The sequence below is a fragment of the Chiloscyllium plagiosum genome, unplaced genomic scaffold, assembly GCF_037043375.1.
Source record: "Chiloscyllium plagiosum isolate Xiang-an unplaced genomic scaffold, Cpla_swu_hap1 HiC_scaffold_1, whole genome shotgun sequence".
In the NCBI taxonomy this organism is placed as follows: Eukaryota; Metazoa; Chordata; class Chondrichthyes; order Orectolobiformes; family Hemiscylliidae; genus Chiloscyllium; species Chiloscyllium plagiosum.
This window is the reverse complement of record NW_028270139.1, coordinates 160,463,154-160,476,606: the sequence shown is the minus strand read 5'-3', so window position 1 is coordinate 160,476,606 and position 13,453 is coordinate 160,463,154. Positions and strand designations below refer to the sequence as shown.

The 13,453-nt window shown below is 48.4% G+C and overlaps 1 protein-coding gene across 6 annotated transcripts in view; it reads left to right on the top strand.

Annotated features, from left to right (window-relative positions):
- Window positions 1–2,046, top strand: part of LOC122550812 (protein O-GlcNAcase) — a 74,528-nt gene extending 72,482 nt beyond the window's left edge. For all 6 annotated transcript variants that reach the window (XM_043692331.2, XM_043692241.2, XM_043692151.2 and 3 more), the window contains one exon: window positions 1–2,046. This exon is cut by the window's left edge. The gene's annotated coding sequence lies outside the window, so the exon portion shown is untranslated.
- Window positions 2,047–13,453: the final 11,407 nt, after the last annotated feature.

Sequence of the window (13,453 nt, the reverse complement as noted above, 5' to 3'; positions counted from 1 at the left end):
AGGTGGATCAGATATGAGCTAGACTGACAGTAACCCACCACTTCCCCCCAACACACACAGACACGCATTCTCTCTCACACACAGACATGCACACACACCAGACACATACAGATGCACACAGATGCGCGCAAAGACACGCGCACTCAGACACACGGTACAACTGCACACAGACATGCACACAGGCAAGTACAGATGCACACAGACAGGTGCACTCAGACACATACAGATGCACACAGACACACAGGCATACACACTGAGACACATAAAGACGCACACACAGTCACATAGACACACGCATAGACACAGACTCAAACAGACATATACAGATGCACACAGACACACATACTCAGACACGTACAGATGCGCACACAGACAGTCACAGCCACACAGGCATACACACTGAGACACGTACAGACACATACAGTTGCACAGACACAGAGACACAGACACGTACAGACATACACAGACAGGTACAAATGGACACGCACTCAGACACATACAGACGCACACAGACACAGTCACAGACACGCAGGCATACACACTGAGACACGTACAGACGCACACAGACAGGTACAATGCACACAGACGCACCACTCTGACACTTACAGGTGCGCACAGACACAGTCACGGACACACAGAAATACACACTCAAACATGTACAAATGCATACAGACACGCACACACAGTTGCATAGACGCGCACAGACATGTACAGATGCACACAGACACACTCACTCAGTCACGTACAGATGTGCACACGTGCACACACACTCATGCACAGAAACGTGCACGCGCACTTGCACACACGCGCGCACTCTCACATTCTTGGATGTGTGTGCGGGGACACTCACTCACGCTCTCTTTCTTACACACATAGACTCACTCACTCATTCCTCTCTGCTTTGCACTTGGAAATATATGTACCCTGAGTGCAGATCTGAAGGAAATTGGACCCACTGTTTATCTTGTGCAGCCCTGCCATAATGACAGAATTATAACATACTCAATGACAGGTTTGCAGTTGAAGATATCAAAGGCACTTGGTGGATACAAGCAGGTGGTATTATGGCTAATCTGTGTCTTAACTCCCACCTACTCCCCACTACGTCCTTCCCTTATTCCACCAGTACATATTCTGAAATTTTCGATTGACAGTTCTTGTTTTGGGGATGTGAGCTTAGCTGGCTGGGCCAGTTTATTGCCCGTCCCTAGTTGCCCTGGCAGTGAGGGTGGAAGTGCTGCAGTCTTGGAGATGTAGGGCAGTGCGACAGTGGGGTTTAGATAGGAGCTCTTAGTGGAAAGGGAGGGAGAGGGAGAGATTATTGACTGAGCGTCTGCATTAAGAATTCCTTCCTGACATCAGCTCCATACAATATCACAGTGTGAATGGAGATTTAACCCCTGGCTGCTCTTGTGTTCCTACATGGTTAATCAGCCAGTTAACACCAGGAATAAAACACTAAACCATTGGGCTAATCTCTAATACACACTGGGCCTCTCCTGATGAGAGACCAACACAGCATTAAGTACACTGACAGACTCTAACATTGGTTCTGGTTCGGTCTACCTTCTACAACTTGAGTGGGTAAATATTCAAACCCCTGACTACCTGCTGGATTAACCTGGTTTCAAGCTGTATATGTTGTTGGCTCGCTGGAAGTTCTCTCCATTTGCAGTTATGTTAAACAGCAATGTATTTGCACTTGACCTTTCTGTCCCCTCCTCCTCCTATTCCTTTTCATCTTCACCCTCTCAGTGTAATCCCCTCAGCTCCCTCAAATAACTCCCTAAGTTCCCATTAAATGATGCAGCCAAGTGCATCCAAACCTCAACACCCTCCGCAACCCTGCCCCGATCCAGCTCCTCACCCTTGGGTGAACACATCAGGGATTTGCAGATTTGAGAGCCTGGTGAAGTGTTGGAGCGGTGAGGAGGCAGAGGATGCTATTCCCCAGGTGCTGGGTAGATGGGCACTTCCGCTGTCATTGACGAACGGACAGGGTCACCCCAGAGAAAAATGCAGTCACAGGGAGAGGGGGTATTGTGGGGGAGAGGGTGAGGGGGTGATATGGGGGGACAGAGGGAAAGGGGGGGTTGGTACATGGGGGTAGGTATGGGGGAAGTGAGGGGGGTTGGTACTGGAGGGAGCTGGTAGAGTAGATATCGGAGGAGGGGCGCGGGTACAGGGGGAGGGGGTGTAGGCATGGGGATTTTGTACAATAGGGTGGGTAGGTTATGGATAGGAGGGTTAGGTATGGGGGATGGCGAGGCAGTTAGATACTGGGTGGGGTTGCTATGGTGGGTGGATATGGGAGGGTTGGTATAGGCATGGGGGAGTTTGGTATTGAGGGGATAGCTATGAGTTGAGGCAGTGAGGGAGGCAGTAGGTACAAGGGAAGCGGAGGGAGTACGTACAGAGGGGGTAGGTTAGAATTGGGTAGGGGTGGGTATGGGGGGAAGGGGGTAGGAAAGGGGTGGGGATGGGGGGTGAAGAGGGTGGGGAAGGGGGTAAGTTAGGTGGGAAAGGGGGTAGGTATGCAGGAGGGGGTAGGTATGCGAGAGGGGGTAGGTACAGGGGGAAGGAGTGAGCGGATACAGTGGGGGGGTGGTGGGAGGATGCAGGAGTGAGGTGGGGAGGCATTACCGAGGGAGGGGCAATGGGGAAATCCTGAATCCTGTTGATCAGGGAGGAACTGCCTGGGGAAGGGAAGGGAGGGATTCGAACGTGAGAAAGATGATGGAGAGAAAAGCAGCTGGAGACAGATTGGAGAAAAGGAACACCAGTATTTCCGAGTGGTTAGAGAGACACTGTGTATTTACCAGATAAGTTAATAAGGATTTGATTAGTTTCTGGAGCTGCATCTCTTGATATTATACCTCCTTGAAGAGATAAAATATGTGCTACTTTAAATATGTAACTGACAAATCTTCATTTGTTAACTGCTTACTTAATAAATTTTCTTTTTTTTAAAACCATAAGACAACGTGTAGCGAGATAATTTTTGACTGGGTGGAGGACTTACTTTGATGTGCAAGAGCTCAGTCAGTCAGCTTGTGCTGTTAGTGTGCTCTGGAGCGTTAGATGTTTACTTCAAGGACACAGTTTGACCAGGAATTTGAAAGGACTTTCCCCATTAGAGCAGAATTAGGCTATTCAGCCCATCGAGCCTGCTGCACCATTCAATCATGACTGATGTGTTTCTCAACCCCACAGCCCACAGGCCTGTTTCCGTCCCCATTGAATAACCATCGTCCATTGTCCTCACCTATTAATCATAATGTGGAGGTGCCGGTATTGGACTGGGGTGTACAACACCAGGTTATAGTCCAACAGGTTTATTTGGAAATACTAGCTACCTGATGAGGGAGCAGCGCTCCGAAAGCTTGTACTTCCGAATGAACTTGTTGGACCATAACCTTGTGCTGTGTGATTTTTAACCTGTTAATTACTTTTGGTCTCAGTTTGGAAATGTTTTATAGATTCCGACCCCATCCCCTCTGCATCACAGATTTCCCTACCCTCGGTGTGAAGAAGTTTGAGTCTGAATGTCCTTGTCCTGATTTTAAGTTTATTGCCTCCTCACCCCTCCCCACCTCCCCACTTCGTTCTGGCCTCTCCCACCAATGTTTCTGTCCTCTAACAAAGCCCCTTCCTTATTTTAAACATGTCGGTGGGATGAGTCCCCTCAATTTCTCATACAGCAGCCAAGTGTGAACCCTTGCACGGGGATTCTGCATGGGATCCTGGGCAAGGTCGCCATGGCAACCGCTCCCTCCCTGGTCACAAGCCACTGAGCAGCAGGGGCTGATGGGTAACCAAAATAAAAGGCCGCCTCATGCCTGTTTGTTTGGAGCAATGCCCAGAGGCAGACGGAGGGGGAGGATGTGTCCCATTAACCGCCAGGTTCTGTCTGTTTGCACACAGCTAAGTGCCTCACTGTGCAAACTGCCTTTCCCAGAGTTTCGATGTGGGGGGGAGGGGGGTGTAATGCCCACTGGAATTTGGAGCTCATTTTCATTAAAATGCACTGAGCTTCCCCTTCGCCCTCCTGCTCTCTCGGCGTTTAGAGCCCTGAGCTGAGTGATGGCTGGGTGCGGGGGTCCAGGGTCATCAGTGAGGCAGCACTTATGCAGAGGCCTGGTCTGACCCAGCTCGGAGTGCCCGAGGTCAGAGGGCAGCGTCTCTGTTTGTTTATCAGAGAAAACGGTCCGAGGGCTCGGCTGTGCTCTCACTGCCCTCTGCTGGACAGCAATGAACTGCAGGTTCACACACCCCTCTCCACGTCCTCCCCTGCCACTACATAGAGTCATACAGCACAGAAGCAGACTCTTCGGCCCAACTCGTCCATGCCAGCCAGGTTTCTTAAACTGAACTAGTCCTACTTGCCTGCAGCAAGAACAGAAATTGCTGGAAAATCTCAGCAGGTCTGAATAGTCAAGGTCTTTTTCCCAGGGAAAGGGAGTCCAAAACTAGAGGGCATAGGTTTAAAGCGAGAAGGGAAAGATTTAAATGGGACTCAACTTGCAACTTTATCACACACAGGGTCGTGCGTGTATGGAATGAGCTGCCAGGGGAAGTGGTGGAGGCTGGTACAATTGCAACATTTAAAAGGCATCTGGATGGGTATATGAATAGGAAGGGTATAGAGGGATATGTGGCAAATGGGACTAGATTAATTTAGGATAACTGGTCATAATAGATGAGTTGGACTGAAGGGTCTGATTCTGTGCTGTATAACTCTATGGCGATATGGTGTGCAGCAGGGTTGGTCAGTGAGGAAGTAAAAAGTGCGAACGTAGGACTCACCTTCCAATTACCTACCCAGCCCCCAGTTCCCCGTCCTCTCACTGAACAGTTAACACATGATCTCACTCATCTGTGAAATTCAAAATAATGTCATTTAAATTAGAATGCTGCATTTGCCTGGCAAATAATTGAAGCCCGTGAAAAATGACTGCCGAATGCAGAAGGCTGATCGCTCCCACTCCTGCTCTGTAATTGTGCTTCATAAATTTAGATTTGATATGCAAATGAGCTGCATTTTAATCAGCAGCGAATATCTGGGCAATGTGTCTGCAACAAACACTATATGTAATTATTACTCATTAGGGGAGGTTCGCTTCACTGGCTGGTGGTGTGTGTGTGTTTGTGTGTGTGTGTCGGTGATGGGGAACATGTCAAATCCCCACTGGAGAGGAGGACGCAGGAAAAGATATTCCCAATGTCCGAGAGGTCTGGAACCAGGGCTCACAGTTTCAGGGTGCGGGATAGGCCATTTGGGACTGAGATGAGGAGAAATGTCTTCCCCAGAGTGTGGTGAGCCTGTGAGATTCACTGTTTGAGGCCAATACATTGAATAGTTTCAAGAAGAGTTCATACATTGTTCTTCGGACTAAAGGAATCAAAGGAGGACGAGGGGACTGGATTGGAAGAACAGTCTTGAACCATAGGATCATAGAATCCTCACGGTGTGGAGGCAGGCTGTTAGGCCCATTGTGTCCACACCGACCCTCTGAAGAGCATCCCACTACTTTATCCCTGTAACTCTGTATTTCCCATGGTGAATCCACGTAGCCCACACATCCCTAGACACTATGGGCAATTTAGTGTTGCCAGTCCATCTGACCTGCACGTCTTTGAAGGGCTGAATGACCTGCTCCTATTTTTTATGAAAGTTGCTTATTAGGGCTATCGGGAATAGTGTTCCTCAGCTGAATTCCTGTTTGGGAATTGGGACGCAGGGCGGTAAGTGCTGAGGTAAAGGATTTCATGCATCATGACTAAAGTTTTGTTGTCCCTTCTGCCGACTCAGCCTCAACCCTGCTTCTCCCTAGCTCACCGCCTTCATCCAGACCCACAGCAATGTCATTGCCTCTTGGCTACTTCTGAAAAGACTGAGCAAGCCACTCAACTGGCAAGAAGACAGCGGTGGTAATGAAGTCATAGAAGAGTCGTACAGCACGGAAACAGACCCTTCGGTCCAACCACTCCAGGCCGACCATAATCCCAAATTAAGCTAGTCCTGTCTGCCTGAGCTTGGTCCATATCCCTCCAAATATTTCTTATTCATGTACTTATCTAAATGTCTTTTAAACATTGTAACTGTACCCGCATCCACCACTTCCTCTGGGAGTTCATTCCACACACAACCACTCTCTGTGTGTAAAAGAAAATTGCTCCTCATGCCTTTTAAAAATCTTTCTCCTCTTACCTTAAAAATATGTCCCCTAAACTTGAAACCCCCCATCCTAAGGAAACAGCACCTGCCATTCACGTAACCCATGCCCCCCATGATTTTCTAAACCTCTTCAGGTCACCCCTCAACCAGTGAAGAAAAGGTTGCAGTCTATCTAGTCTCTGTTTATAACACAAACTCTCCAGTCCCAGCAACATCCTGGTAAATCTCTTCCGAGCCCTCTCCTATTTGATAAAACTCTTCTTATAGCAGGGCGACCAGAACAATACACAGTCTGCCAGTAGGGGGCTTATCAATGTCGTGTACAATCTCAACATAACATTCCAACTCCTATGCTTAAAGATTTGAAAGCAAGCGTGATTAAATACCTTCTGAACCATCCAGTCTATATGTGACGCAAACTTCAAAGAATTATCTACCTGCACCCCCCCCCACCCCCAGGTCTCTCTATTCTACATGTCACTGAACATCAGAGATTTATTCAATTTGAAAACTTTTACCGTTCTCAAACAGATAAGCAGCATAAAAAAGCTTGATAAACTTCTGATATCAAAAGCTTATTTTCGTTATCATAATTTAATCACTCGAGGAAAATACAGCACCATTTAATTGGAACCTATTCGTACTTTGAAACTAATTAAATGCAAGCAATGAGAACATCTGATATTTTGCTGCCTGTTTGAGTAGCGCCTTGGGTAAAAAATAAGGGTTCGTGCTAAATATTAATAGATTTCTTTCAGTAAAAGTTGAATTTCTGGTACTGGAGAGGAAGAGTGTTCACTGGGGTTCAGAAGAATGAAGGTGGAGTCTCATACAAACTCTAACAGGACTGGAGAGAGTAGATTAGATTACTTACAGTGTGGAAACAGGCCCTTCGGCCCAACAAGTCCACACCGCCCCGCCGAAGCGCAACCCCCCCATGGGGGAAGGATGTTCCCAAAGACCAGGGGCTCCGGAAGCAGGGATCACAGTCTAAAAATATGGAGTAGGTCATTTAGGACTGAGACGAGGGGAAATGTCTTAAACCCAGAGCCTCTGGAATTCTCTGCCACAGGAAACTGCTGAGCCACATGTGACATTTCCCAGAATTCCAAAGGTACTTCATTGTTCCCCGGAGCATCGGAGGCTGAGGGGTGATCTTGCAGAGGTTTACAAAATTATGAGGGGCATGGATAGGGTAAATAGACAAAGTCTTTTCCCTGGGGTCGGGGAGTTCAGAACTAGAGGGCATAGGTTTAGGGTGAGAGGAGAAAGATATAAAAGCGACCTAAGGGGCAACTTTTTTCACGCAGAGGGTGGTACGTGTATGGAATGAGCTGCCAGAGGAAGTGGTGGAGGCTGGTACAATTGCAACATTTAAGAGGCATTTGGATGGGTATATGGATAGGAAGGGTTTGGAGGGATATGGGCCGGGTGCTGGCAGGTGGGACTAGATTGGGTTGGGATATCTGGTCGGCCTGGATGAGTTGGACCGAAGGGTCTGTTTCCATGCTGTACATTTCTATGACTCTATGACTGTAAAGCCCTTTGAGACATCAGTGGTCATAAGAGGTGCTGTATAAATGTAAATTCTTTCTTGGCTTTAACACACCCTATATTCTATTTCTTGTCTTCAGATGAAGGAGAGATTGACCGTGTGGAATCCTGCACTCCCATTGGCTGTGAGCTCAGAGTCAGGAAGGGCATTTAATAAGGTGGTGGGGGGGTCACAGAGTACCCAAACCCTACCAGCTTCCCACCACCATCCTACCTTCCCCAGGATTTGATTTGGGGCAGGAAGAGCAAGAGTGAGCACCCCTTCCACTCTGTTGCTTACTTATAGAACATAGAACAAGACAGAACAGAACAGGCCCTTAGGCCCTCGATGTTGCGCCGACCTGTGAACTATTCTCAGCTCTTCCCCCTACACTATCCCACAATCATCTATGTGCTTACTTAAGGATTGTTTAGCCTTCTCAAGGATGACCCTTAGCCTCTTCCATCCTTTGTCTCTGGGGCTAACCCGGCTGTAGAATGCCCTGTCACCATGTGGCAGATCTGAGAGGTTGGAGGTACCTCGTCACCTCGGGCACTGGGCGGATGTGGACTGTGGTGCCGTGATCTGAGGTGATCAGTGCCAAATCAGATAGAAGGCCCGGGAGAGTCTGCCCCTGATTCTGCCAACCCTGTCCCTTCCCCATCAATGGTCTCAGTACCCACACCCTCTCCCCACAATCTCTTAGCTCAGACTCCACTGCCAGAGGTGTGTCTCTCCGACAGCAAACCCGACTTCCCCTGTGTGACTGAGCACCAGGCTCTGACTGATGGGCAGACACCTCTCACAGGCCCAGGATCCTGCCACAGGGTGGGTTTTTGATTCCAGGAGCAGGCCTCTGCTCTGGGCCCCATTCTCACCCCTTTTGGGTGGGTCTTACCTGAGGAAGTCAGCGTGGGGGCATCTCTCCAATTCTGCAGCTGCCTCAGCGAGATTCCGACGGGCTGGAAAATTTACCTCGCCTGGTGGGGTGGAGACACATCAAAGTGGAGGAAGGGCCTTGCCTGGCCTCATGGAATCATTCTGCTCTTAGAACATAAGAGCTAGGAGCAGGAATAGGCCATTCAGCCCCTCGAGCCTGTTCCATAATTTAGTACAATCATGACTGTTCTCAAATAGGCCTCAACCCTGCTCCCCACAACCCTCCAATCCAACCTGTCTGTCGCCTCCTTAAATTTATTCAGCATCCACCACACTCTGTGGGGGAGTGAATTCCATGACCCTTTGAGAGAAGTAATTCCTCCTCATCTCTGATTTAAATCTGCCGTCTCTTAGTCTAAAGCTATAATCTCTTGTTCTAGATTGCCCCACATCCAATTTGTCAATCCCCATTCGCGTCTTTTTTTGACCTCAAAGACTCCCCCACCACCCCACTGCCATCCTGTCTTCAAAACTCCAGCGAGTGTAGGCTTGAGCTGCGCAGTCCCATGAACCTTCTCTGAACTGCCTCCAATGCAGCTCCATCCGAAATCTTGACACATCTTTGGCAGAGAAGTTCCGCGCACCATCGGTCTGCAGTAGTGTCTGAATGCTGCATGGAAACAAACATTTCAGAGAAAAGCTGAGTGAATGATTCACTGTAGGGTGCGCTGCAGGTTACCAAGTTGTAAGATTATGATTAAAGAGCTAGTAATGAGGACAGGAATAGATCCGTTAATGACCTCACCGCTCAGCTATTATAAAACAGTCATTCTCTTTCAGAGAGGGTTTTTTTTGTCAATGTTGCTGGTTGAACAACTGATGATCACTCTGGACTGGGACTATCAAATTCCTTGACACTGAGGGTCACAGAATTATTACAGCAGAAGCTGGCCATTTGGCCCATCGTACCTGCATTGGCTCTATTCCCCAGTGCCCTTTCCTCCATATCCCTGCCCACCATTTCGATCCAAACTATCATCTGATGCCCCAATTGACACGGTCTCCACCACATTTCCAAGTAGTGCAGCACTGACCATTACTACTGGCTGAGTGAAAACATTTAGTCCTAACGTTACCCTTGCTTTATTTTATTCATTCACGGGATGAGGGTGTCACTGGCTAGGACAGCATTTATTGCCCAGAGGGCAGACAAGAGTCAACCACGTTGCTGTGGGTCTGGAGTCACATGTAGACCTGACCCGGTAAGGATGGCACTTTCCTTCCCTAAAGGGCATTAGTGAACAAGATGGGCCTGTCCAACAGCGGATTCATCATAGATTCTTAATTCCAGATTTTTATTGAAGTCAAATGTCGCCATCTGCCATAATAGGATTTGAACCTGGATTCCCAGATCAGTACCTGGGTCTCTGGATTAACAGCCCAGTGATAACATCACCAGATCATCACCTCCCCTTCGTTTGTAGGTCATTTTGAACCTGTGCTCTCCTATTGCCTTGTACCAGTGGGGGCATGCACTTGCATTGGAAATGGCTCAGAGACGTTCACTTCGCTTTTTCCTGGGATGAAGCTATTGTTTTTTAAGGAGGAGGTTATACAGATGCCAGGATGAGGGGCTGTTATCAAAATCTGTACAATTTGGAGGGTACTCAGCAGGGTTAATGTTGAAGGATTATTCCCTTCATGCTAACGGTAACCAATACTCTCCAGGGGTAAATCGAGGACGGTGGCACAGTGGTTAGCACTGCTGCCTCACAGCGCCAGAGACCCAGGTTCAATTCCCACCTCAGGCGACTGACTGTGTGGAGTTTGCACATTCTCCCCGTGTCTGCGTGGGTTTCCTCCGGGTGCTCCGGTTTCCTCCCACAGTCCAACGATGTGCAGGTCAGGTGAATTGGCCACGCTAAATTGCCTGTAGTGTTAGATGAAGGGGTAAATGTAGGGGAATGGGTCTGGGTGGGATGTGCTTCGGCGGGTCAGTGTGGACTTGTTGGGCCAAAGGGCCTGTTTCCACACTGTAGGGAATCTAAGAGGACATTACAGTATGGAGGACATTAAGAGCCAGGGATAGATGCAGTCCAGACTGTGTTTGGGAGTGGGTTAGTGGGGAGTGGGGTATTTATATGCTTCCTGGACTTGGTTACAAAGCAATAAATCAAAGACGCAGCACAAAGGGCACCTTGTCCCTATCTACTCTATCCAGCCAGCTTCTGAGGTTGAAAACCTTTATCTGATCTCCTCTCAAATTAAATGTCCATCATCTTGTTTACAAGTGTGACGTTTCATTTACAACAATATAATGCAAGCCAATAAGTGAAGGACGGGGTTGTGAGTGATGGGGCATCCAGGGGCTGTGAGGATTGTGGTCTCAGGGGAAAGGCAACCCTCAAACGGTGCTGTTGACCCGGGCACGGGGTTGATTACCAAAATTCTTTGGTGGGATCTGGTCGCCACTCGCAAGGCCAGCAGCTCTTGCCCCATCCGAAATTGGGCCGACCAACCCATTTCGGAGTCAACACTGCTGATGTGGGCCTGGAGTCACGTGTAGTCAACACTGCGTGAACAACAGATTTCCCTCCCTGAAAGACATGGGTGAACCAGATGGGTTTTTCCAAGAATCTATCAGGTTTATGACCACATTAGTTTGTTTTAATTGTATAATTCTGGATTTATTCATTAAAAACTACCACTACACTCTATGACTAGAGGTGGGTTTTGAACTTGTGGTGAGGAATGAACTCATTTCCTCTCATCCAATGCATTTATTAGCCCCGTGGCTACACCATTGTGCTGCCTTTCCTTAATTGGAGAAACAGAACAGAGAAATATAGGAAATATAGCAAGAGTAGGCCATTCAGTCCTTCAAGTCTGCTTCAACATTCAATACTATCATGACTGATCATCCTCTTTCTTCAGTTGTCCCTTTAGCTCTGGGAACTGTATCTAACTCCTTGAGAATGACATGGGGGAGTTGGGATTGTGGGTTGTTGGGGGTGAATGAGACAGTATCGTTGAGGTGGTAGGTGGCATCTTGACAATATGCACTGGATGAGAGTAGAACACCCAGCATGGGGTCTGCCTCCTGCGGCTCACTGCATCATTCTCATATATCAGAAAGCTATACTTCCAGCTCCCATCCCAGACAGACCCCAGACCCCACCCCCCAGCTCGGAACTAGGGCTGAGGCCATAGACCTCACAGGGAATTGGGACTGTTCCCACAGACCCCACAGGGAATCGGGGCTGTTCCCGCAGAACCCACAGGGAATCGGAGCTGTTCCCACAGACCCCACAGGGAATCGGGGCTGATCCCACAGACCCCACAGGGAATCGGGGCTGATCCCACAGACCTCACAGGGAATCGGGGCTGTTCCCACAGACCCCACAGGGAATCGGGACTGTTCCCACAGGGAATCGGGGCTGTTCCCACAGACCTCACAGGGAATTGGGGCTGTTCCCACAGACCCCACAGGGAATCGGGGCTGTTCCCACAGACCCCACAGGGAATTGGAGCTGTTCCCACAGACCCCACAGGGAATCGGGGCTGTTCCCACAGACCCCACAGGGAATCGGGGCTGTTCCCACAGACCCCACAGGGAATCGGAGTCTGAACTGAACCCTTCTCACAATGTGCCATGACCATGGGTTAGAGACCTGACCTCCTGTGGACATTTTGGATGATAAACCATAGGAGTCGAAGGAGGCCAATTGATGAGGTAATGTCTCATCTGTTAATCCACGTTCCTGCCTCATTGCCAGTACCCTTGATTCCCTTAATGATTAAAAATCTCTCGATCTCAGTAGTGAATGACCCAACCTGTCCTCTGTGGTATAGAAATTCCACAGATTCAACACTGTCTGAGAGAAGAATATCCTCCTCTTTTCTGTTCTAAATGTCTAACCATTTATCGTAAGATTATAAGACCATAAACTATGAGATATTCACGCAGAATTATGCCATTCGGCCCATTGGGTTTGTTCCGCCATTTGTTCATGGCTGTTACATTTCTCAATTCCATTCACTGTTGTCTACCAGTAACCCTTTGATCTCCTTACTAATCAAGAGCCTATCTGTCTCTGTCTTACATACACTCAATGACTTGGCCTCCGTGCCCTTCTGTGACAGTGAGTTCCACAGATTCCCCACCCTCTGGCTGAAGAAATTCCTCCTCATCTCAATTCTAAACGGCAACCTCTTCACTCTGAGGCTGTGCCCTTAGGTCCTAGTCTCTCCGACTACTGGAAGCATCTTCTCCTCATCCACTCTATCCAGGCCTCTCAGCTTTCTCTATGTTTCAGTGAGAATCCTCCCCCTCGTCCTTCTAAACTCCATCAAGTACAGACCCAGAGTCCTTAACCACTCCTCATATGACAAGCCTTTTCATCTCCAGCATCATTGTTGCCAATCTCTTCTGGACCCCCTCCACCACCAGCATATCCTTCCTTAGATACAGGACCCAAAACTGCTCACAATATTCCAAATGCAGTCTGACCAGAACCTTATGCAGCCTCAGCAGTACATCTCTGCTCTTGTATTCCAGCCCCCTTGAAATGAATGCTAACATTATGTTTATCTTCTTAACTGCCAACTGAACCTGCATGTTAACCTTAAGAGAATCCTAAACTAGAACTCCCAAGTCCCTTTGTGCTTCAGATTTCCAAGCCCTTCCCCATTTAGAAAATAGTCTGTGCCTCTGTCCTTCCGACCAAAGTGCATAGTGTCACACTTGCCCACATTGTATTCCAGCTGCCACTTCTTCGCCCACTGTCCCAGTCTGTCCAGGTCCTTCTGCAGCATCCCCACTTCCTCAACACTATCTGTCCCTTCACTTATGTTTGTGTCAT